This window comes from Melospiza melodia, chromosome 6, assembly GCF_035770615.1.
Source record: "Melospiza melodia melodia isolate bMelMel2 chromosome 6, bMelMel2.pri, whole genome shotgun sequence".
In the NCBI taxonomy this organism is placed as follows: Eukaryota; Metazoa; Chordata; class Aves; order Passeriformes; family Passerellidae; genus Melospiza; species Melospiza melodia.
In genome coordinates this window covers 57,899,611-57,924,889 of record NC_086199.1, presented here as the reverse complement: position 1 = coordinate 57,924,889, position 25,279 = coordinate 57,899,611, and the positions used below count along the sequence as shown (strand labels likewise).

The 25,279-nt window shown below is 36.2% G+C and overlaps 1 long non-coding RNA gene across 1 annotated transcript in view; it reads right to left on the bottom strand.

Moving 5' to 3' along the window:
- LOC134419396 (uncharacterized) overlaps window positions 1-25,279 on the bottom strand; it is a 313,894-nt gene that overhangs the window by 278,128 nt on the left and 10,487 nt on the right. Inside the window, exons 2-9 of the long non-coding RNA XR_010028034.1 lie at window positions 21,219-21,310; window positions 20,104-20,465; window positions 17,357-17,445; window positions 15,989-16,039; window positions 15,107-15,196; window positions 12,277-14,229; window positions 9,935-10,010; window positions 5,205-5,291 (exon numbers count right to left, since the gene is read on the bottom strand). This is a non-coding gene — a long non-coding RNA (uncharacterized LOC134419396). The remainder of the gene's footprint in view (window positions 1-5,204; window positions 5,292-9,934; window positions 10,011-12,276; window positions 14,230-15,106; window positions 15,197-15,988; window positions 16,040-17,356; window positions 17,446-20,103; window positions 20,466-21,218; window positions 21,311-25,279) is intronic.

Below are 25,279 nucleotides of genomic sequence, written 5' to 3'. Positions count from 1 at the left end.
TTCTGAGGTCACACAGTGGATCAAGCAGAGGAAAGAGGTCACAGATGAGACAGTTTCTAAGGCTCTTTCATCCACCTCATTAAACTGACAATTCTCATTTCAAACTATTTGTATTCTTTTACATGAGGACTGGTATTCAGAAAGCATTTCTTTTGTTGGAAACAGAAAGCAAAGTCACTTATGTCGCAAATGACCAAGGCATAAATATTCCCAGCCATTAGAAAGGTGGGTTTGGATTGTGCAAAACAGCCTCATTTGCTGCACAAGCTGATTTACATCTGCAATTATGACAACTGTGGGCATGGCTGATGACACACATTTTAACCACTTCCTTTGCATGAACAATTATGTAGTTAAATGTGCAGCGTGCAGTGAATTGCACCCACAAAATCAGAGGCTGAGATTAGGCCTTTTTAAAAGAGCTAGGCCTTACAAAGTGCCAGATAATTGTATACCCCATGAAAGAGAAGAGGGGCTTTATTTCATGACAGTTTTTAAGAAAATGGGACCATTTAAGTTAATTATCTGTGTTGGCTCATTTGAACACCTGTTGGGTTTAATTCACCAGCACCTGGTGCCAACTGTGGGTAACAGGCCTGGGGGTCACTAATTGACAGATTATGTTGTTTACATTTCTTTTTTTTTTTAATTTCAACTTCTTTTTTTTTCCTACTCAATTTTTAGTAAGCAAACTTCAGCAGGATTCAAGATAAAAATGCAGAGATAACCAGCTACTCTTGGAGAAGGCAATAAAGTATTTTTTCCATGAACACGTGTAACATACAAAGGTTGAAGCCTGATGAGCATCCATATTCTATCTGACTGACATATACACCAATTTTAAAACACCAAGGAGAAGGACTGGTTGAAGAGATCATTTGCAAGAATCATTCAATGCATTAGTCTGGAATATTTTAAATAGGTATCTTAGGGAACAATAATTCAGTTATCAATTCAGGGGAAAAAAATTAGCTAACACCAAGAGCAAGAAACAGAACTGGGAAATTCTTGATTTATGATAATTGTACTTTGAGAATACATTAGTCATTCCACTGACTAAAATGCTGTAGAGGTAAACAGAAGAACCTGCAAATTAGTTATGATACTCAGTAAATGGAAGAAAATATGCCTGAAAATAATAAAAATCCCTCTGATACAATTGGAAAGACAAGAGAGACAGAGAAAAGTCTTGATGCATAGAGAAGTCTTAGAGTCTAAAAGCAAGCCCAATGTAACCATGGAAATAAAAACAATAAATTGACTCTGCTCCAAACTGCCCAGAACTGTCAGGGTATAGAGATGCAAGTGCACAAAAAGATCCAAATCCAGAGAGCTGAGAAAATTTAAGATGAGGATGTGAGATCTCTAAGCAGATTTCTTCTCAGAATTGTCAGGCATCCTTAGGGATCTCAGTACTTCATTGAGTCAAATTTTTCAAGTCCTCACATACTTTTGGAAATGTGTTTAAATAATTTGCAGAACAGATACACAGGCATTTTGCTGAACTGGAGTTGCAATTTAGACACAAGAAGATCTGAGCTTTAGGCATTTGGTTTCCTTGTAAAAATCAATCTGAAAAGAAACAAGAAATCTCACATGGTGTACACATAAGTTTTGTATTTTAGGGTCTTGATTTTCCTCTTCAGTCAAGCATACTCACATACCTGTAAATTTCACCCAAAATCACAGCAATAATACAGAATTCTAAATCAGAACTCACAATCAATATGCTCAAAAATTCTTTTGATAGAAATAAAAATCAACACAGGAGAAGAAAAAAACCTAAACCACCCCACTATCTGAAAGGAAACAGCATCTTCCATTAAACCACAGCTAAGAAAAAGTCAAATTCTCAGGGTGAGAAGTGAACAAAATGAGGTAGAATATCATAGTTAAAATACATCACAATCCATACAATATATAGGTAGGAAATGGAATCAAGATTATTTTTTGAATGTAGCTTAAAATAATTGAAAATTCTAGTATCAAACCAAAGCATATGTATCCATAAAGATATTTATTGCAAAATTAGATTTACTCTATGTTTCACTAATATTATACTCGTTGTATATGTAATGCTCTGTGCAGACAATGCAGAAATTCTATTTAGTGGTAACACAGTCTTCGTGTTTCTTAGAAACTTAAAAATATTCTGCTATCCTGTCATCTATTTGGCTCTTACTTTTCAGCAGATGTAAGAAGTTAAACGTGTCTGGAAAAGTTTTAACTGGTACAGAGATCAGCATAATCAAAACTAGTAGCAGGACTGCATTAATTACTATTTCTGGTAAATAATTAATCATCAACCCTTTGCATAGCCCCCGGCCAAAACTCTATATGGTCTCAAACTAACAACACATAAACCTCCAGAGGTATCCACTAACTTGAATTGAGCTTGAGGTGATTTGTTTAGCTGCAAGAACATGGCAACTTTTAAATTAATTTTTTTTTTGTTAAAGTATTGTTCTGGAATATAAAATTGCTGCACCTATGTTTGAAATGCCAGTTTTAATCATAGAGAATGACTTGTGACTTCATAAATTTTTGGTACAGATGGTAGGGATTTCCTGGTGGGAGACTGTGGTGCCAAATGCATTTTTCTCCTGTGCAGAAGCTCATGTGTCACATGGCTCCAAGGGGTTAATTTTGTTACACACAGAATTCTCTACATGATAATGCACTTTCATGTTCCCCATCTGGCTATTGTAAAGTCACAGAGGCTGTGAAGGCACAAGCTTGAAGTAGAAACTGGTGTCCTGGTTTTCAATGGTCCTGAGTATCTGCAACTCCTGCTGAAGTAAGGAGGGAGCCCCAAGTGTTCCATAACTCTGAAACCAAGGTCCTTATAGAATAATTTCAGGAGCATTTCTTTAACAATTTGGTATAGTGAGACTTTTCACTTAAGTGTCACTTGAAGTCCCCATTTCTTATTTTTATGCTCCTCTAAAAGCCTAGAGTTTTCACTAGAAACAGAAAAACATTTAGGGCTGCAATATGTAATATATGTGAAAACCAGAATGCCAGTAAAGAAGTTGGGGGCTTTGGATGGAACATGCAGATGGAACGTAGAAGGTATGGAGCAGAAGACATTTTCACCACCTGCCTACTGAAGCTGAGGAGTAAATTTTTATAGGAGTGAGTTGGGTGCATGGTGCTTAGGTGCCAGTTGGGGTTAAACCATGAAGTCCTTTTTGGTGCCTGGTGTGAGGCACAGAGGGTTGAGTCATAGAGAACACCGGGTGATCACCTACAGGAAAGGCCAAAGCATGAAGCCAAAATCATTGTCTGAAGCACTGTCTCATCCAGAAAATTTTCCCTTTAGGAAGTAGTTGAAACTGTTAGAAGTAGATAAGCTGGAGGTACAAATGGCTTCAGTGTATTTCCAGAGATCATTTCTGATTGTTTCTGGCCCAAGGATGTCTGTAGGCCTCAGAGTGCATTCCCTGGCATGAGGGAATTCTGTCATCAGCCTATGATGACCACACCTCAACATTTAAAAACAATTCAAACTTGATGAAAAAATCTAAAATATAGTTCTGCTTTGAAACCAATGCCTAAAGTTGCACATTTACTGTGGAAGCACAAATGGAAACCAACCAAACAAATTTCAGTGCAAATGGAAACCAAACAATACAGGGTTGCATTTGTAGGTATTTGTAGGTAGATAAGATAGCCAGTCTACTACCTACCTCATAAAAGAAGAAAATTATTGCAAATTAAAATCTACTGTGTCTGAAATGTTGTGTCGTACGGAGAGAAGGAATTGTTTACTATGAACTATAAGAAAGTCTTGTTACATGCAATGATGTTCATATGGAAATTATTCTCAAGCTCCATGAATGTACATGGTGAGAAGTCATGAAATTACATGGGTGGCAGTTTTCCATATCTTCATTTTCATGAAGCAAAGACAGTGTGGTACTCACAGTAAGGCAGGGCAGAGCTGGATGAAAATTGCCTCATTTTCCAGCCCATTGTAGAGTTACACATTTGGTTTTGGCTATTCTCCCACACATAAGAATGCAATGAAACCTTGGAAAAAAGCTTCCTGTTCAGCTCTACTCAATTAGCAGGAAGGAAGAAAGCTGCAGGCTAGTCCAGAATGGCTCTTTTGTAGAGGAAGGTGTGAAGCAAAACCAGTGCTCCATCTTGAGTAGAGAGAGGTATTTATCCTCCCACACAGCAGAACACTTTGCAGTGATTCACAGGCATTGCTGCTTCTAAATGGTAGAGAATCCAGCTAGAGAGGAAATTATGGTTTGCTATCACGGATTATCTTTAAGTAGCAGCTATGTCCATTTCCTCTCCTTTAATTTCAACTACAAAGTAGCACAAGTGCTCCATGAGACAGCTGAAAGTTCAGTATTGTCACAATGACAAGATCTGCAGCCCAACCAGCAAGCTGGGAGCTCCCATCTTCCCTTCCAGCACTACATTTCACTTGCCTTCAGAATGGCCCTGTAGCTCAAAGTTCTTTTTTTTTTTAATCAAAAAAGAAAAGAAAAAAAAAGTTTTATGGTTGAATTAATCAAACTTGACCCAAATCCATACTTCCATATTATGTCAAAACCTATGGGAAACCAGGTAAAGTTGATTTGGGCGAGGAATACAGTGTAAAGATTCCCTTAGTTAACAGGTTTATCAGAAGCCCATGAGATACAAGCAAAACATGCTAATGGATTTGGGAGCTTTGGATCAGACCCCTAACAAGTGTTATGATGTTTAGACAGCATTTTTTTAAATTTTTCAACCTACTGGATTCCACTGAGGCAATACAGCAACTTTACATACCATAAAAGTGAGAAGTACAATACAAGGGAAAGAAATTGCATCTCTGCAAAATTCAGCTATCCACTGGTTATCAAGCAATTCATTAGCTGTGATTTCATGAACAGCATCAACTTTCAGAAGTAGTTTCAAAACTCATTCTTCTAGGAATGAAAACCACAACTTTAAGCCTCTCATTTCTACTAACAACAAGACACATTTTAAATTGAGTGCTTTAATACAGCAGAGACCTTTCTTCTTACAGTGCTATGAAATTCGTTCACAATATCATTTATGTCCATTTATTTTTAACATCAATTTTTCTTTTCAGAAAACATGCACTACTTAAAAGCTAAGAAAAATATCACAACTACAGTAATTGTGGAATTCATTGCAATGTAGTCAACACTTATTCTGTGAGAGCATTGTGTACTTACCAGCCTTGGTAACTATTTCCCAGACCAAATTTTTCAAAGCAGAGGTCTTCCGTTCTTATTATTTTAAAAGCTTGTATTTCAAGCCTTCTATAAAAGGTACAAGAAAATTAGGGCCAATAAATGAATACCTACTATTTTTCTCAAAAAACTGTGTATTATGGGATCACTCCGAAATCAAAAAGTTGGCAGGACTGGGAAAACTTCAGAGAAGTCTACAAAAGTAACTCAAGTTCTAAAAATACGTCTCTCAGAGAGATTTAAAGGAAAAAGGTTATGAGGTTAAGAGGTGATTTAATCTTTGTAACTAGGTATCCACAGAGATAAAAGGTAATTGCTGTTGTATGGATTTTTTAAGCAGTAGCCAAAGGTTTACTAAGAGACAATTGAATTACCAGCTAGGAAATATTAAACTGAACACACAGAGTATTTTACTCCCTAATTCACCCACCCAAACCCCTTGGCTAACTTGCTGCCACTGTGTGCAGTATTTCTATCTCAGAAATAAAGTTTACTGCACACACTGGGTACTTATCATTTCTTTCCATTCCATGTCCAAGTAATATCTTCCATCAAACAATTCAACAATCCTGTACTAACAACCACTACATTGCAGTGATAAGAACCATCAGTAATTCATGGGCCAATGTTTTTAGGCTAGTGGGTTAATAACAGTCACAAGAACTGAAACAACAGCCACAAGACAAAACAGACCACTCTCAATTTGGGCATTGGAGTCCCAGTGAGCTGTCTTTCTAAAAACAGGGTTTAGCTCAAACAAATCATGGATGCATTACAAGAGTTACTAGATACTTTTATTCTGTAGGATTTTATTTTGTAGATTTTTTTATATAAGTCAAATTAGTCATATATAGTAGGCACTTGTATCCCTAAAGTCAACTGTACTGATGTTGAGAATTCAGCTCTAAATTCTTAAAATCTATGAAACGTGTTCAATTCTCAGTCTAGGATGCTATTCTTCATAGAGTAAGAGTAAATTAAAGCAACTCTGTTTCACAGAAAAATTACAGAAATCTAGAATATAATTTTACTGTTCCAAAAGACATATTTTTCAGAACAAAAAAATAAAGCAGAAATACTGGGAGAAACAAAGCATAATTTTCAATTCTTCACTCTTTGTTCTGCTATTTAGATGTATCTCCTTTACCTATGTAGTGTGACTGTTGACTTGTTTGGCCTCATGTTATTTATCAGTAGAAATATGGTAATAAAATGACATGTCAGAAAAATGTGAAGACTTACCATAAGTGTCTATATTAAGAGTATACATGTTCATAAAAATATACCTAAGCTGCATTCTTGTTTTGTGTCTATTTTCTGTTATTTTGAATTAAAATATTTGAATAAATGCAGTATCTGCATCTTCAATTTAATCTTTCTGTGTCATCTGCATCCTTTACACTGACTGTATTCTTAACAATGTGGAAAAAATTAAATAAGAAAAAAGGAAACTTATTAAACTAAGAACAAATGTATTCCTACAAAAAAAGAAGTTTCAATATCAGACACTTGGTATTGGGTTTCTGTGACTATGTACCAGCACGAGTATTAACCAGAAAGATCAACTTTAAATGATTATTAGAGAATATACTTTGAAAGTAAGTATTGATCTGTGTTTTAATAATCACATGGAATGGAAAACCATATCATGTGGTCTGTGTTTTCAATCAAAACTAACAAAGATTAAACTCCTGATAGATTTTACATCATACTATCCGTGCACAACTGACTTGCAAGAATTATACAGCAAATACTTTTGAGAAACTAATACTCCTTTTTGTGACCATTTAAAACAAAAAAAAAAAAGAAAAAAACAAAAAAAAAAGCTATCTTCATCAAATAAATTATTTGCAACAAATATTTTTTTTAGTTCAATTCCCAAAATGCAGAAGTCAGTACTGAAAAAATTTAGTTTTCACATCCTGGTGAAGGATGCCTGCTACTTTATATCAAAGCAAAACTCTGTGTTGTTTCATTCATATGGTTTTAATTTTTAAGGTAAAACATAAAATTAATATTTTGGTGCATTTTCCCCAAAACTTTTAATCTCAAAATATCTTTGACAAAAGTTGAGGTTTTCTTTTATCCTGCAGTTCTCCTTCCCAATCTCCCTCAGGACTTAAATCCACATGGAACTCAATTTAAGGAACAGAAAAGGGGCAGAATGCATTCATTTCAGGACATGGTACCCTAAGTATTGGCTGGTGACAATGCCCATTATTCTACTATGCACAGATAGGGCTAAATTCTCTCCAGACTAAGGCAGTGACAGACAACAGATAACTTCAGCTGAAGAAATCAAGTTAAGTAGGTGAAACATATCACATGGCACCTCGAAAATCTGTGAAGAAATTTTCTGTGCCTTTAGAAAGGAGCAAGAATTACCACACTTTCTTAATAGGTTTCTTATTGCTGTAATGCAGGAAGTAATTTATTAGGCATCCAGGTTTCTTCAGCTGCACAAAGGTTTTTGAGAACTACTGTGGGGGCCAGAGCACACCTGGAAGAATGAGGAAGAAATCCAATAGTGCAGATGGCCCAGGAAAAAGAATCCCCTGACCCTTTCCTATTAGACAGCAGCACACGGGCCACACTCTGGCAGCGTGACAGACAGCAGGACTCTTGCTGCTCTAATCCTTCAATGTGCTGGCACACTTTTGTATTTTAATGGATTTTCTTTTTGCTGGTTACTATTGTGGATGCTTCTATGAATATGTGTTAAGACAGAAATTAAATGGGAAGCATAGAGTACACCTTTGACTTCACATAAAAACCCACCAGGCTGGCCTTACCCCACTGTGCAGAGAAAACTCTGCATTAACAGAGTCCTGGAGTCACCTCGGGGCTTGTGTCCCCATCTAGGTGCAGACCCAGCCTGTGGTGGCAATAACAGCCAGGGCACCAAGATGGAATATTCCATTTGTATGGACAAGGGAGCCAGGGCAGCCAGGGATTTAGCAGGGAAGCATTGGCTGGAGCCAGGAAGGGTTAAAGTGGCACTAGTGGCAATAATGCCACTAACAGTATCCTTAAGCCCATTAGAGGAGCACCAGGAGCATGAGTCATTATTCAGGGTGGGAAGAAAAGCAATTTGCAAAGGCAGAATTAAAATCAGAAGATGATCTTGTGGCTCTTGTATTACTGTTTTCAAATTAAGCAATAAAAAGGAGTGTGAATTGCATTCTATTAATTTATACACGGTGTTTTCATTCTTGGGTAGTCAACACAACAAGGGGTGAATTAATGCTACTTTGTTCTGACACTGTTGTGATTACAAAATGCTAATTTTAAGAAATATTTATATTGCTAATTAAGGAAGAAGGTCAGAAGTTCTAAGCTCCAGCTGCAATCAACACAGTTCACTGCTCTGAATTTTACAAGTTCTGAGCTGTGAATTGTGCTGATTGCAGGCACAGCTCTGGATTCTTATTAGCCAGTCAAATCACCCCAGTCCTGCCAAACATTTTGTAATATACTCTACTATGTTTTACAAATCCTAGTGCTATGATGCAGACACTAATATCATTAAGTACAATAAAACTCAATCTGTATCAGCATAAATTCTGCACATGGATTTTAGAAACAAAAAAAAGAATAAAAACAAAGGTAATAAAGCTATGAGCAGTTCATTGCGCTGTCACAAGAAGAAAAGTGAGCTAATTGTACAGAAAAGAAGCTGAGGTACCAAAATAAAGTGAAAAGAATAATCAAACGAAGAAAATCCAGAAAAGAGTAGGTTGTGAAACTCTGTTTGTATCCACATGTCCATGTACAAAGTCTTAGGTTGTAAAAGAGCCTAGATGTATGCAACAGAAGCAAAACAATCACAGAACAGAAATAATAACCAATGTAATCATGGTTGTGGTGCTCTAAAACATTGGCATCAAAGCATTATCGGTGGCAGCTGAAAGAAGAAAAACACAAAGTGGAGAGAAAAAGCATGTAAATGCACTATGACAGGAAAACATCCCTGAAAAAAATGTGACTTTTTGGTTGCATCATATGCACAGTAATGTACATCCTTTACAAGAATTCATTTTCAATTAATGGAGTACCTTTTCATATTTTTTAGCTAGTGTAGGTGGGTTAAGATTTTTCAGAGAGGAATAATCACTTTGCAGCCAAAAGAAATGCTCTAAATTATGAAAGACTTCAATATAAATATCCGTGTAGTCTTACAAATGTAAAGTTTCATTGCTTCCTCTTACACCAGCAAACTAATAAACTTCCAAGACACACAGTTTACCTGTACAAGGAGACCTGGCAGCCCTGGAACATCTCAGTTCCAGAATTACCACAGTCAGAGGTGGACAAGAAAAGCCTTTACCCTAATTGCACATTTTGTGCAATCCACGTCAGAATTTTACCAGTAATCTGTAAATCAACTACTCAGTCCTCATTTATAGAGCCACACAACAATGAAAAAGAGAGGTTAAACTCTCAGTTTGATTATATGGTGTTTCACTGCAATATTCTGTTATTTCCAGACTGTTTAGTGGTCCATAAATCAAATACTCAGTTTTTAATCCTGAACTCTATCTTTTACCTTATTTTGCATAGAAATTTTTATTGCTTACATACAAGCAATTATAAAAGTTCACTCTTTTTGAAGATTTAGCACACAGGCTTATTTTTTATTTCAGTGCAAAATTGTAAGTACTTGTATTATAAATGGGTCTGTACATTTTATATTACTTTTACAAGCTACTTACAGCATGTACATAATGACACCTGTGCTTCAAATGTCACACTGTTGGCTGTAGTCACAGGCACTGATAACTTCATGGGCTGCCAACCAAGCAGAAAAAATAGTATTAATAATAGAAAAAAAAAACTTTTAAATGCTTAAACACAAAGCACGAAGAATGTGCTGATGTGGTATAATTTATTCCCATATGTAAAGAGGAACCAACAGCAGATGTTTAAATGAATAATGTACAGGCCTTAACAATTCATGCTGATGTGTCCTCACTTTTATCATTTAGCTGTTAAGGGGGTGGTGACATTGTGACATTAGCAGTGTGATTAAACTCAGTACTCTTCTTCTCCACAGTAAGTTATTAAAGCAGCATTCATAACACACTGACTTTAAGTACTGCAAGACACCTCATGAACTTGGTTTTCTACCAGACATAAGGGTAGCACATAAAAACACAGGGTTTTTGCAAAACATGAAGCCTCTGTTTTCTTGATCATATCAGATGATTAACAAAATCTGTGCCAAAATACTCTCAAATAAAAATTTTCAAACCTTCTACTTCAGTCCTTGATTAAAATTCACAAATTAGAACCCATTCACTACTCACTTTATATGATTTCAGTCCATGTCAGTAAGACCTTGGTTTGGGGCCATCTCAGTGAGATTTTATCTGCTGCATCATGGGTTGAGTTCACATCAAGATGTATGGGTTTTAATTCCAGAATCAAAAGAAGTGATACTTAGTCCCAGTAAGGAAGAAAATATAAGAACTTTCACACAATGGAAGGGGAGATCGACAGTGAATATTTTTCTTGGTGTTGTCCCACCAAATCAAGAAAGCCTGTTGAACTGTGATCTCAGATTTTTTTATGTCTTATGTCACCAAGCTTCAAATATCTATTTATTATGACAAGGACCTTGAAATTATTAACTTAATAGTTTGATAATACTACAAATGGTAAATATGATTTTACAGGAAATTCTAACCAATAATATTGCCAAACCTGCTGTAGGGACTCATTTTTAATCAATCATTTCTATAACTTTTTAAACTATCAATAATTCATGCCACTAACATACTGGGAAAACTTAAAGTTTATATACATTTACATCCTTAATATATATCCTACACAAAATAAAATTACCAACTCAGGAAATTAGTAATTTCCTGAAAATAAAGTGAATAGAAAAATCAGTCTAAGAAAATCCAGAAAGGAGGAGGGTGTGAAACTGTGTCTGTATCCACACGTCCATGTACAAAATTTTAGGTTAGAAAAGAACTCAGATGTATGCAACAAAAGCAAAACCACAAACTGAAATAATAACCTTTTCTTTACTACTAAACCAGTCTGATTAAATTTTGAATTTCTGTGAGTCTTATACAGAAAAGGGGATGATACAAAAAATGCAAATAAGACCAAAAGGAAAACATAAGCATAGAGGGGCAAAATCAGAAAGAAAAAATGAGAAGCAGCTAGGCAAGGGATGTAACTCAAAATGAAATCATCTACAAGAATATGAGGGGTGGGAAGACAGTGAATAAAGACATTGGCGCTGTATTCAACCAAGAACGCAACTGATTGATGATGCTTAGAAGGCAAATGTATTTAATGTCTTCTTGCATCAATTTTAACCAAAATGTCAAGTGCAAGCAGTGGATAGTCCAATCAATATCAATGACAAAGGGGCAAGACCTCAGTCTTTTACAGAGCAGAGAAAGGTTAGCATGTACTTGAGTTGGAAATTTTAAAATCAGCCATAACCGATAAAATTCATTCTGGAGTACTTTAAAAGTGACAAGACTTTTCAGAGCTATTAGCTCTTCAAGAACCATTAGTGGAAGGCAGATAAAATACTTGAAAACTGTATTTTCAGGTATCTATCTGTAAGAGAGTAAAAAAGCTGGCATCAAAGAATTATAGAAGTATCCCATTAACTCCCAGGAAAATACTGGAATTAAAAGGCACCTAGAAGAGAACAAAGAGGTGAATAACAGATATTATGAACCTGTCAGGAGCAAATCTCCATGAGCACAGGCTGACAGGCTTTGGGGTTACAAGAGGAACATAAAATGTCACATATTTTTATTTTAGTAAGGATTTTGATACTGTTTCCCTTAAATTATTTTGCAATCCAAATTATTGAGTTTAATGTAATAATTTAATACATGAAAATATCACAGGAGCATTGCACAGGTCCTTAAAAAAATGCTTCTCAGAAAACAAGTGTAACTCGTTTGTTGTCAAAGTGGGAGGCTGTGTCAAGGCATGTTTTGCAGTTGTCTGTCCTCTTTAAGGAACAAGAGACTGAGAGAGAAGTGAAATAACAGATTGCTGGCAATAGGAGGATGCCTACCTGTTCTTGATATCTGTGCTGGATGGGGGAGGAAATAATAGTCTGAAAATGTGAATTGCAGTTGCACCCTTTTCCTTTTCCCATGCACAGGATTCCACCACCTCCCTTAGGTCAGCGAGAGCAATTATGTGGCTGCAGGTGAGTTAACTGGAACTTTATAATGAAAAAAGTGATTAGATCATGGCCTGCAGGTATAAGTTTAAGCTGATTGTCAAATTGAAGGTTCAGGGCAGACAGCAGGAAAAATTTCTAGGAGGATAATGAAGCATCAGAATAGAGTGCCTGGGAAGATTATGGAGTCTCCATTACTGGAGGTCTTTAGGTACACTTTGCACAAATATTCATCAGAAATGACCTCAGTACAGCTGCTTCTTCCTTTGGACAGAGAAATAAATCAAACAACTCAAGGCCCCTTGCAGTGATGAGACTCTATGTTTCTGTCATGATTGGTAAATTGGAAACTATCCTGTACAGCCTCCTCACTTAAAGAATATTTAATGCTACTAGTATTTAATAAATCAGAATGTTGGAAGTACTAATTATCTTCCCAAAAAAGGATTTCTTTTTTGCTTCCATTTGTAATGAGCAAGCTGTGAAATTTGCTGGTATAAACTGTTGAGGAAACGACTCCACAGAATTTTAAAAATGAATGCTATGTTGAATAAGGAGTGAAGTATGTTATAGCATGCAGTATAAATCAGAAAAGGTTACAAATCTTTATGTTATGGACTGCAAAGTTTTCATTGCCTAAACAGACAAGGGAAAAGCGCTGAAAGGCATGTAAATTGGGCAGGCTACATCATCATTACCTGCTTTTGTGGTGTTGGGGGTTTTTCAACTTACATTTCACCATCAAATATTAATCAGTCCCATACTCTGAGGTAGTCACATTTTTGGGATGGAAATTGTCTAAAAAAAATGGTTATTATTTATTCCCACTGTTTAGCTGGAGATTCTTATATTTTTCTTCATCACATCAGAAGTCACAAATTAGCTCTATGTCACCAGAGAGAGGTTACCACCAGAGTGACACAGAGTTAAAAGAAGTCTTAACCAAAAAGGTACTACTCATCAACTGTCCATGAAGAGGCTATTTCAAAAGGTGAGAAAAACTGCTATTTTTTTTAAAACAAGGTAGGGTTTTATCCTGTTTGTAAAGCCTTATTCAAGTGTAATACATGGAGAAGTCAAATTCTTCAGCATACTTTTATATGTTATACTTTTCATATCAAAGTCTGTGAGACAATACATACATATATCTGAAGACATCAGTGAGTTCAGGAAGGAATGTCCTGATACTGAGAGGTAGCTAGAAAAAGAAAGTATTTCTATACATATTAATTAGCAAAATTTCATCTCAGCCCCATGCCAGTATGCACCTGTGCCATGTACTTGTGGGCCATATGGAAGAACCTCTCAACAGGAACCACGTCTGGATTTGTCCCATCTTTCTGTCTGCATATCCTGCCCAAAACCAGAAAATCATAAAAATCCAGGAAGACTCTCACAGCCAAAAACAGGAGGGTGTGAACCTTAGCCTGACATGTAACATTAGCTGCCTCAAGCCTGAAAGTCTAAAGCACTTAAATGTTGGTTTTAGCTGGGTTTTTTTTAATCTCACATTATGTGATGGACCTTTCCTTTCCTGTAGTCACTTTAATTGCTGCTGGCCACACCAGCTTTGGGACTTGGTTCTGTGTTTTCCACTTCTCCCATTAAAGTCACTCAGGAGTTATTCTCCTCTAAAATGAGAGGAACAAGCAAAGTGAGGAAAGATCTGACCTCATTCACAGGATGGAACATAGAAAAAGTACTTGCACCTTGCAGGAGAGATGACAGAATGTGCTAGTTGCTGTTCCAAATGGGTACATAAAGCAAGGCCATGAAAAAGAACAGCTGGCCATGGTGGTTTCTATTGATTGAAAAGGTGAGTTGACTGAAAGGATGGAAAACCTGTGGAAAAGACAGAATTTTATCAATGCCTTACCTACCTTCTTTCAGGAAAAAAGGCACACACTGCCCCAAACTGAAGGGTACAGAGAAATACACAAGGATGTTTCTTAAAATGACCATGAGATTATATAAAAACACACAGACCTAAGAAACAAAAAACAGTTTTGCAGTCTGGATTTATCCATTATAAATTACTGAGTTGTCCACTTCAGTGTCTAAAATGTTTCTCATCCTGGAGTCTTCTATCCCAGACAGTAAATTCCTGATCCAACAATTCAGTTGTACAAAATGATGCCTACATTTCAACAGTAACCACTACTAAAATAGGAAATTAGTGATGCACAATTAACACATGACGTATAAAACATCAAAGACTATTTTCTTCAATACAAAAGAATATGTAAGCATATGGAACATTGTGTTTAGGTAGCAAATATTTATTAATATCAAAAGAATCCCATAATATTCTTGTATTTCAATCAAGACATGGTCTAAATAGTTTTTTTTTTCTGTATTACTAACAGATTAACTCTAAATTGAAAACATTCCTAATTTAAATATTAATTACATCTCACAACATCTGCTGGCTTCCTGTAACTAATGGCTTGGGACTATGCAAATGTAGATCTGCATGAACAAGGTATGGTTACTTAAAGGATTTTTTTTTAATTGACCAAGAATTGTGCTTACCATTTAAAAAAATACTCTTTTCAACTCTTTTCAGTGGCTCTTAGCTTCCAAATGATTTTTTTCCATAATAACACCATTTAGTAACTCATTTCAAAACCTACTAATAGGTATCAAAGTCAGGGCTCCCAGTAATACCTGGATATTAAAAATGGTTCTTGAAGCTGAACTGCTACAATTTTCATCTTACCTTTATGTTTAATTCCACTTCATTTACTTCATTGATGTCACTGCTTTTAACAAAAATGTTTTCCACTTTTAGATCTCTGCAAAAAAATACCTGCCAAGAGAGAGTAAGAAATAAAATACTATCAGTTACAGTGAACATATTCTGACAGAAACATTTTAAAATCTTTTGATTAATTCCTATGAGCAATTCCCATGCATTTTATTCTAAACTAGTGGCAGGCTAACAAAAAACATCTTCCTCACTTCTTCCAGGAAGTCATATAAGAATTTCAAATTTTGAAATATCATTCCTCACCACAATTCTGTAAGAAAGGCAAAAGTACATAATGGTTTGTTCTGTTAAAATCAGATCATCCAGCAAAAAAATTAGAGTCTATCTTGTGTATTTACCAAATTTGCCCATATTTTCATACCTGAAATTCATTTTTACATACCAAACCAGTCAAGGGTTTTTGCTGTTTTGATGAGGGCCCAGAAGAAACAAGGCCTTATAAAAGGCATCGTTCCATAATGCCATATAAATTCTGGAAGAAGAGGTAAAGGAAGGGTTCCTAAAAGCACTACATTGTAACAAAGAGTTTAATCATTTCTTTGCAAAAAACTTCAAGAATTCCAAGTCCTTCACCATCTACAAAATCTAAAGTTTTGACTGGATAGGTTAATTCTGTTGTGGACTGTTCAGAATTGCAGTGGCTCTGTGTGGTGGATGAAAATGCTGATGTTCACTGAACCTTAAATGTAACATGGGCTATGAGGAAGTATCAGGAGCAATCCACTTCTGCTTTTTTACCTCCTGTAATACACTGTGCATATAACAACTGAACTAAGTTAAAGTTATAATGCAAAGCAGTTGCAAGCTAAGAAATAATAACAGAGTTATTACCACAGCTGGTGCAGAAAGAGAAGTAAAAGAAAATGGCAGCACATATTGCATCTGTAAGAAAAATAAAGTTATAAAAATGCATTCATGTAGTATATTTTACTTCTTCTTTACTGGATTATTTTTATCCTATGAAATAAATAATAGATAAAATATCAATCAGTAACTGTTTTTAAATGTATGAACACTCAAAATCAATGAGCATATGGGAGAAACAGAGGAATGTAATTATAGTTTTTGTGCAAAAAGCAAGGCTTTGAATGATGTGTCCTGTCTCATTTTCTGCAAAATGCCCTTTACCACAAAGCATTTTTTGAAGTTCTCCATCCTCACACAGCTCCATTACAAGCTATGTCTGCTAATATTAATAAAAGGGAGAATGTAATGATTTTGTTCTCTCTGAGTTTAGTTTCTTCTAATGTAACAACAATATATAATTAATTGCAATGCTGCAGCTGTAGTGATGACCTAGAACCCCAATGCACTTAGTGTTTTATGGACAGAGGGCAAAGGACAATTGACCAGCCACAAATATTGTCAGTATTGTGTTTACTACAACAAACCCTCAAGCTTTCAAAACATATGCATTTTTACAATGCACAAAAATACAGTGATTTGAAATCAAGGGCTAAGTATGGATTTAGCTTAAAGCCTCTTCCATTTAATGCTTTAAAAATAGCTTTTAGAAAGCCTGATTACCAACCCTTGAAACAAAGTAAAATGTAACTTTTCAGCAACTAGGAATTAAAACTGTAATACTTCAATCAAATAAAACTTCCAAACAATTCAATATCCCAAGAAAAAAATTCTACACATGCAGCTAACAGCAAATATTGTTTTACACATCTTACTGAAGTATTTATAATACCTGCTGCCATTATAAAGTCCTGAAATCTTATCTGTCAGGTCAGCCACAAAACTTTAGGCAAAAATTTTCACTGTGGTGTTCATACTGATTTGTGAATGGAACACTTTTTTGTTCCTTCTTTTTACCTTACTTTATTGATAAAAACTCAAATAAATACCTAAGAAAAATTGCTTATATCCTTCAAAGATATTTTGTTACTTTACAACCTAACATACAAATAAATTCTCAATTATTCTTTCATGAAAGAATAAGAGCCCTGAATTTCACAGATTGGCAGAAGAGTTTGAATGTTTTCAAAACTTATGCTGCTTTAGGTTTCTGCCACAGGGGCAATGAATGAGACACAAAGAACTACCTGAAAATTCAAAATAAACATCTCCATAACTGAAAAGAGAAATTGTGTATCAAATATGACCTGGTGCTCAAACAGATATTGGAAGAGAAGAATCATCAGATAGTAAGAAAGCTAGGAATAATTTAAAGAATATCACATATCTACTTACTCTTTTCCTGAAGTTTTTTAATGGCTTATTTCTTGACAGTCTTGTGTTTCACTTCAGTTATCACCCCAAGGCTGCCACCTTCTAGTTTCCTTCCAAATTGATTAATTCCATCAAAAAACAGACAATCATAAAAATTACTATTAAAAAATTTACTATATTGATTATCCATTAATATAAACTAATCTGAACTCTGCAATCATATGTTCAAAAAACGTTTTCACTATCAGAGAGGAAATCTGATTTTTCCAACAAAAATATTTGCAGTATTTTTTACACAATATGTTTTAGCCTTCGTGCATATTTGCTGTAAGGCTTGGGATCAGCAGCTTGCAGAATTTGGTACAAGTTTTCTGCTTCACTTTGAAAAGTATCATGAGCTGCCACCTGTCATTGCCTGGAATTCCTCTCTGTTTTCCATCAAATTCCCACATGATTGCTGGAAAATTCCCCTTCTGCTTTCTAGGAGTGCCCATCCACACCCCAAACCATAGGAATTTACCTCATTCTTTGCAGGAGATCATTCCGCTGTCTTCAAGGAATATCTCCAGCTTTCTGGGAAATTTTCCACATATTCCACACTTGCCACAATTTTTCTCATGGCCATAACTTTGCACAAGATCTTTGGGAATTCCCCCTTTGCTTTATAAGACTTCCTTGCGTGCTTTTGGGGAATCCACAGCCAGCTTCCTAGAAATCTTAAGCGTGTTGTTGAAAGTATTCACTTTGGCTGCTCTCCTCCTTTTTCTACCTTTCACTTTCTAGGCTGTATCACTTGGTTTTTCAGAAAATTTCCCCTTTCTCCACAGGTAACTTCCTCCATGTGGTTTTTTTTTTTGTTTTTTTTTTTTTCTTAAATCTCCCTCTGTTTTCTGGGAATTCTGTCCCAACTTTCAGGAATTTACTAAGTTCTTCCTAGAAAATTTCCCAGTGTCTTCCCAGTTTCCCAGCTGCTTTCCATGCAATTTCTTCCTGATTTCCAGAAATTCCACAGATGCTCTCTAGGAAACTAGACAGAGTGGGTAGTCACTGTGTAAATGCTATTGGTAAATAAAACAAAAAACAAGAAAAAAAGCCACCTTCCACCATGCCTGTGGCTTGGGAATTTCAAAAACTGCCCATAACTGAGAATGTACATATTAAAAACCGTTCTTAATGAAGTGGCTGTTCCTGAATGTAATACTGAAAACACCCCACAGCTTCCCAAGCATATTTTCTTTGAAAAGAGTGCCATTTAAGGAAACTTTCTCCTGCATTTTCATAAAATTTCTGGGAGATCTAAAAGTGCATAGTGTTTAGATGCTAGTAACACATCTAGAGAGATGTGACATTTTCAATTGCTAGGGCTGAATATCCAATATAATTTGATACTGCTTTTGCAGTAGTGACCAACATCTATGGTTACACATCTTCCCTTTCCTTCCTGAGACTTCACATATCCTCCTCCTACTCACATTTTCCACATAAGACACAAAGGCAAATAATTGGTTGCATATTCAGATATTCTAAGTTAAGGTGGCAGTTACTTTAACCATATATAAGAATATAAAGAAATGCAAATGTAGAAGTCTGCTGGATAGTGGAACCATTTATGTTGCTTTCCAAGATGATGCATTTAATTCTGAAATTTCAGTTTCAGTGCTTTTTTCAATTTTCTTTTCAGATGCACATGTAACGAACTCCTCCAACAAAAGCTTTTAAAGTCTTCAACTGAACAATTTTAAAGTCCTCAGCATGAAAGAGAAGATTATGATACAGGATAAATATGTCTCCATCAATATTAACTACTGCAGGAATGATAAGAAAATAGACTGTACATCAATGACAGTGAACTACTGAGGAATTTAAGACAATCAACTTCAAATCCAGCTTCAGTCTCAATTTTTTCACCTACCACCTTCATAATGGTATTACCGTTTTCACACTTTTCTACATCTAAAGGGTACCACAACCGAAAGACATCAAGGTGCAAGTGGGTGGGAGGAAAACCAGAGAATTGTCCATCATGTGCCAAGTCTGACTCCTAAAACAAAACCTTTATTTTCAAAACACAACACCTTTAAAGCCTGTAAACTTAATCTAATGTTTGTTAGGTCATTTTTAGGATTAATAAGTCCTTTAGAGCATGAATTTCTTCATCAGTTTAGACAGGGGTAAGAAAATATGTCTACTGAAGACATTTATGCAGACAAACCTTCTGCAAAAAAATTGGCTCAATCTTAAGGCATGATATCACATATGAATATCACTGTCATGTCATAACCATGACAACTTTTCAAAAAATTATGTAATTGATCTTATTTTTTACATTACCTTAAGGTTAAAAAATACTGTTAAATATATTAAAAAATAAAACACTTTTTAAAGGTCATTATTTCACTTTAATTTGTTCAATTTATCTTCTGATTAATAGATTATTTAAGGCAGTGAAATTTTGTGCTATGGAATTTCTGGCTTGCCTGCTGGATGGAACTACCACCCTGCATTTCCAGGACTTTCTTGGAAACCAGCACTTTGCATGCCCATTGAAAATAAAGTCATCTTTTAGGGGAAAGAGTTGAAAAATATTTTTGTGGAAGAGATTTTACTGGGGTTTTTTTTAATATTTTTTTAAATTTCTTGGGAAATATAATCTTTACTTTAGAGAAATGAGTGCTGCTAACTGTAGAAGATGAAGAAACACCCAGTCTTGAAAACACACCTCAAAAATACATAGGAAAGAAAATTAGGTCCAATTCCAGTCTCCTTACCTCTTCTTCCCATGTTCGACCCTCTTGTCACACACCTCCAAGTCATGTGTGACTTTTGTGGCAATGGGGACAAAAAAAATTACAGCATTGCTTGGTTCAAATGGAGCTGAGCATGTGCTTCATTTTATGGTCTTCTCTTCACTGCTTTCAGACATCTGTTCAATTTTATATAGTCTGTGCCCAAATTAAATTAAAACACTGAGACTGGCAGGAATGTGTCCACTGTTCAAAGAAGTGGAATAAAACCTGAGAGATGAGGGGGTGGGTGGAACACAAAAGCCTTGTATTCTAACTGCAGCTGTCTGCCACGCTGACAAGGCACTGGATTGGCATAACACAGCATGCTGGTTTGGACAGCAGATCTGCAAAAACAAAAAACACACAGTCAAAAACGATACTTCAGCTTTTTTAGTTACAGAATCTCTGGGTGCATTCAGAAATGGAAAATGCAAACATTTTTTTCCACCAGACAGTACAAAACTATAATAGATTCTTCCTTCAAAGCAAATGGTATACAACATATTTTCAGAGGATTTCAAAATACTTCAATAAACCTGAAAAGCTGTTGATCTGGAGCATCCAATAAAAATGAACTTCTGCTTCTAACTGGCATCATGTGAAGAACATCCTTCAGCAGTGCTGCCAAAACAGGGATAACAAAAGCAAGGATATTTGGGTACTCTTGCAATTCCCCTGGAGAGCTGATTTTCAGGTGATTCCTCGTGTAAAGTCTACTTTTCTCAAATAAGAAGCTGCACAGAAAGGCTCAGAAGGAGTTAAAATGCACCAAAGGAGGAAAGTTTAGCTAAACATTTCCAGGCAAGAAAGCCAGAGCTCAGCTCCTCCACAGCAGACAACAGAGAAGAAGCAACCCCTGCAAGTTTTGGGGGATTTACATGCCTTTAACTCTTGGAGTACCATCAAGCTGCCCACCTATATAAAAGAGACTCATTCTACCATTGCGAATGGCTACTGCAAGTGAGGTACAGGAAACTGCCTCCATCTGGCTGCAGGACAGGGATCAGAGTGCTGAAATTTGGGACCATTCCTCAGTAAGCACCTGCTCCCCACACTGAGCTGCTGCCCCAAGCAGTGATAAGAGCAGCACTGCTCACCTCTGGCAAGGGGGGCCTCAGTCTCTGGAGACACGAGGGTGTTGGCGTTGCAGACACAGGGGGACATCAGTGAGCTCAAAGAAGGATCCAAGCTGCAAGAAAATGGAGAGCATTGGCTTGAGCTGAGAGTGCACAGCCTGCATTCCCTCAGAAAACAAGGAGCAGGTTTTCAGCTGGCATCCTGCAAAATCTCCTCTGCTCCATTGCCTCTGATGCACCTCAGAGATAATCTCAGATGTCATTTGAACATCCTTAAGCCCTTTGGTTCCATCCTAGCCCCTCATTTCCCAGACCTAGGACTTTTCTATTTGAATGACAGATGACTTATTAGAAAACAATAGTACAAAATACTTACATGGAGACAAAAACTACTTAAGAGAATGTTCTTTTCTGATAGAGTGCTTTTATCATGAGATAACTTCTAATCTCACTCAATAGCCTACGTTTTGCAATTTACATGAAACGTGATTAATACCCTATTTCCATATTTAAGTCTCTGACAATATTAATACTCTTACTATCCTCCTATCTAAGAAATTTTTAACTGTAATATGATAAAGTTATTACAGTTCTTGATTCTCTGAAATGTACCAGGGAAAAAATGTGATAACTAACACAAAAAAGAGATAAGCGTAATGATATGTTAAAATCTTTTTGTCCTCTTGAAGATGTTCTGAAAACATTAGAGAGCGGCTAAAATCCTGAATTTATATTGCATTTTGTTCTGAACAAAATTTTTGTATTAAAAAATTCTGTCTGGAGTAAAGTGTTCTGTTGATAAATCAATAAAGAATATGGGGTTTTCTCTTCAATATTATCAATATGAAAATTCAAGAAAAAGGAGAAATAACTTTTTCACAAGCACCTTCGTAAACCTTTTGTCTAGGCACAAGAAAATGGTATGAGTTCAGAATAAATAAATCAACAATGCAATAAGTTAGGGAGGGGCCTACAACTCTTTTAATCCAGATTACTGCCAATATTAAAAAAATTTTAAAAGGAAAAAGAAAAATACCAATTTTACATTAGCTTTTGATTAAGATTTTCTATTCATGATGTTTTAATCCCCTCATGAGAGTCATATGGTCTTTCTCAGACCCTTGTGGGTGTCAGAACCATAGGGCAAGACACCAGGCAAAGCCTACCCCATCTCTGTGTACTTACCAGATTATTTTGCAAGCTTTTATTAATCTCTGAAGCTAGAAGCTATAACATATTTAATTAACCAATTAAAGAATGAACAAATGGTGTGGCAGACTGCCCCATGGATAGATAAAAATCTCAAACACTCCAGTAGTGAATTATCTGCCTTAACCACTCTAGGTAACTATGATAAAAGCACATTTTATACAACTTAAAGTTGTACAGGAGGAGCAGATTAATACCTGTCTCTTTTTAATACCATGTGACACAAACAGAGAAAGAGAGAAGGAATTGTTATGTGACAGCTTTCAGCATCTAGAGGCATTTCCCTATTACATGTACACTCTGCTTTCTTTTCCTATGTGAATTGACAATGTCACCAAAGAGCAATTTGAAGTTATTTTTTTTCCCTACCCACAGGTATTTGTCGGTGCTTTTGACCAAAATTAAAGCTGTGAGCGATCCAAGAAACTGTATGTAGTTGTTGCTGGTCAAGGCGGACATGCCAAGAGACATAGCATCCATCAGGGATAAAAATTGGGAACGGGGAGCTCCCACTTTAAACTTTCTGGTGTTGGAAGGTGGGAGTTATGTAGCCAATATATTAGAAACTAAGATTCTAGATCTTATTTTGTTTCAACTCCTCCATGATTTTTAGCATCTGCAATATCTGAACTTGATTAAAAAACCAAAGAAAACCAGAAAGCTGGGGTTCAACCCTTACTGATTCTTCTCTTCTACTCTTGGCATATCTGCTTCTAAATTGAGCTAGAAATTAAATCTTCTCTAAGCTCCTTTGGGAGATGAGAAGTACACCACCCTCCTGCTACAATTTTCCTTATCTGTTAAATTAAGATAACGTCAGTTATCACAATTAACATTCTAAAATATTATTACATGGCAAATGATTGGTACAGGAAGACAAGTACTGCAAGAGCTGTGAATGCACACTGAGGCTTCATCCTACAATTTTACTTAAAAAAGAGCAGCACCTAGAAAAGAAAACACAGGGCCAGGACCTCAATCCAGATTGCATAAAGTAAAGGGTCAACACAAAAAGCCTGAGATATAAACCATATAAATTGTTGATTCTACTAGTTAATAAATTAATACATAACCATTTGTGAGTAGTGTGTTTGTACCCTCAGTTTAAATGAACAGGATGTAATTGCCAGAAATTGAAAGGTGAAATTCAAGGAAACCTGTGAGAAATTCTTAGAAAGAAAAGGGTTTATTCCTCAAAAACCGGTGTAAAATTTCTACAAAACTCACATAGAATGTCTTAGAAAGCATAGGGGAAATTACTTGAATTTGCAGGAGAAAAATTTAGGCAGCACAGAGAAAATTTCTAGAAGGCAGAGAGAAATTCCTTGAATGTACAAGGAAAATTTTCTAGAACATGCAAAGTAAATTCTTACAAAGCACAGAGCAAAAATCTGTGGAGGCTACCTGCCTAGAGGGGAGATTCCTCAGAGAGCACAAAGAAAATTCACAAAATATGGGATGTTAAATTCATAGCCAGCAGACACGGAGAATTACTGAAAACCAGAGATAAATTGCTAGAAATGAAAGAGGAAATTTCCAGAAGGCACATAAGCAATTCCTGTAAATTGAGGGTAAATTATCATGATGCAGCAAAGGGGAAAAAAAAACCAAAACCACAAAAGAACACGAGGAAATAATGGAAAATTATGAGGAAATGTAAGTAGAAAGCAGAAGCTGGCATTTCCTAGAAAACGCAGTGCAAATGCCTGGAAAGCTGAGAGGTAAATTCCTAGAAAGCAGGCTAGGAATTCCTAGAAAGCACATGAACTCTTTCCTAGAGATTCCCAGAGCCTGGTGTGTCCTATGCAGCACCACAGCCCTTTAACAGCTGCATCAGATTTTACCTGAGCAGGGAACAGAATCACTGGAGTACTGGGCCAGCCCTGCCCTCAGTGACAAAACCAGCACAAGACCTTGGCATTCCAAGCCAAGAGAAAGCCATGGCTTAGGTCAGACACTTCTGGAGACCTTCTCTCCTAGACCAACACATTTGCTTTCTTCTGTGGCCACTGAGATCAGAATCACAAAGGAGAGGAGGCAGAAGACAAGGGTGACCCTCCTCTCTGTGTGTTGCAGGTCCTCCAAGCCTGGACGCACCTAAAATCCTGCTTTCACACGTGTCCCCAGACAGCCCCCTTGTACCAGGAAAAAAACAGCTCAAAAACCTCTTTCATTCTCCTTCCCTTTTTTCTCCTCTTGATTTTGTTTAGCATTTCTGTGTTATCCCTAAATTACCCCAAGGATGCATAAAAGATGTAGTGAGCCAGTTTATTATCAGGGATTATAATAATAAACTGGTTACTACTTAATCACCAGTTATGAGTAGCAGTCAGTAGTTATTAACACAGATATCTCTAACACCTTCATCCATTTGCATCTTTTACTTGGAGTTTTAAAATACTGAAAGGGGAGATTTTGAGAACCACAAGAAACAAAGGGACACAAGACTCTCATTAAATTTCTTTGGTCAGTAAAATAAAGGAGGAAAAAAGTACATGAGGCTCAGCATTAAACTACTCTTATTATATTATAAGAGAAAAAAGTGAAGGGTCTGCTGTGGAGAGTTTGGTTTGTCAGTCTGAAAAGCCTCCAGAGTTAAGAAAAAGCCTTCACTAAATAGGAAACATTCACGTCTGTGCCACTGAAGACATTTGTGCTATAAAATCTGCTGTGAACAAGTTAAAATTTCTGTTCTGTACAATCCTGATGACTTAGTCCCTGTTACAAAGACAGATCTCCCATTGACAGCATCAGAGGGGGAAAAATGACTGTGGGATTAGATCCTACATTTCACTAGTTTTTATTTATGGCCACCTACCAACGCCAACCACTTACCACTTCTAGAACATGTCAAATTACTGCATCCAACCACA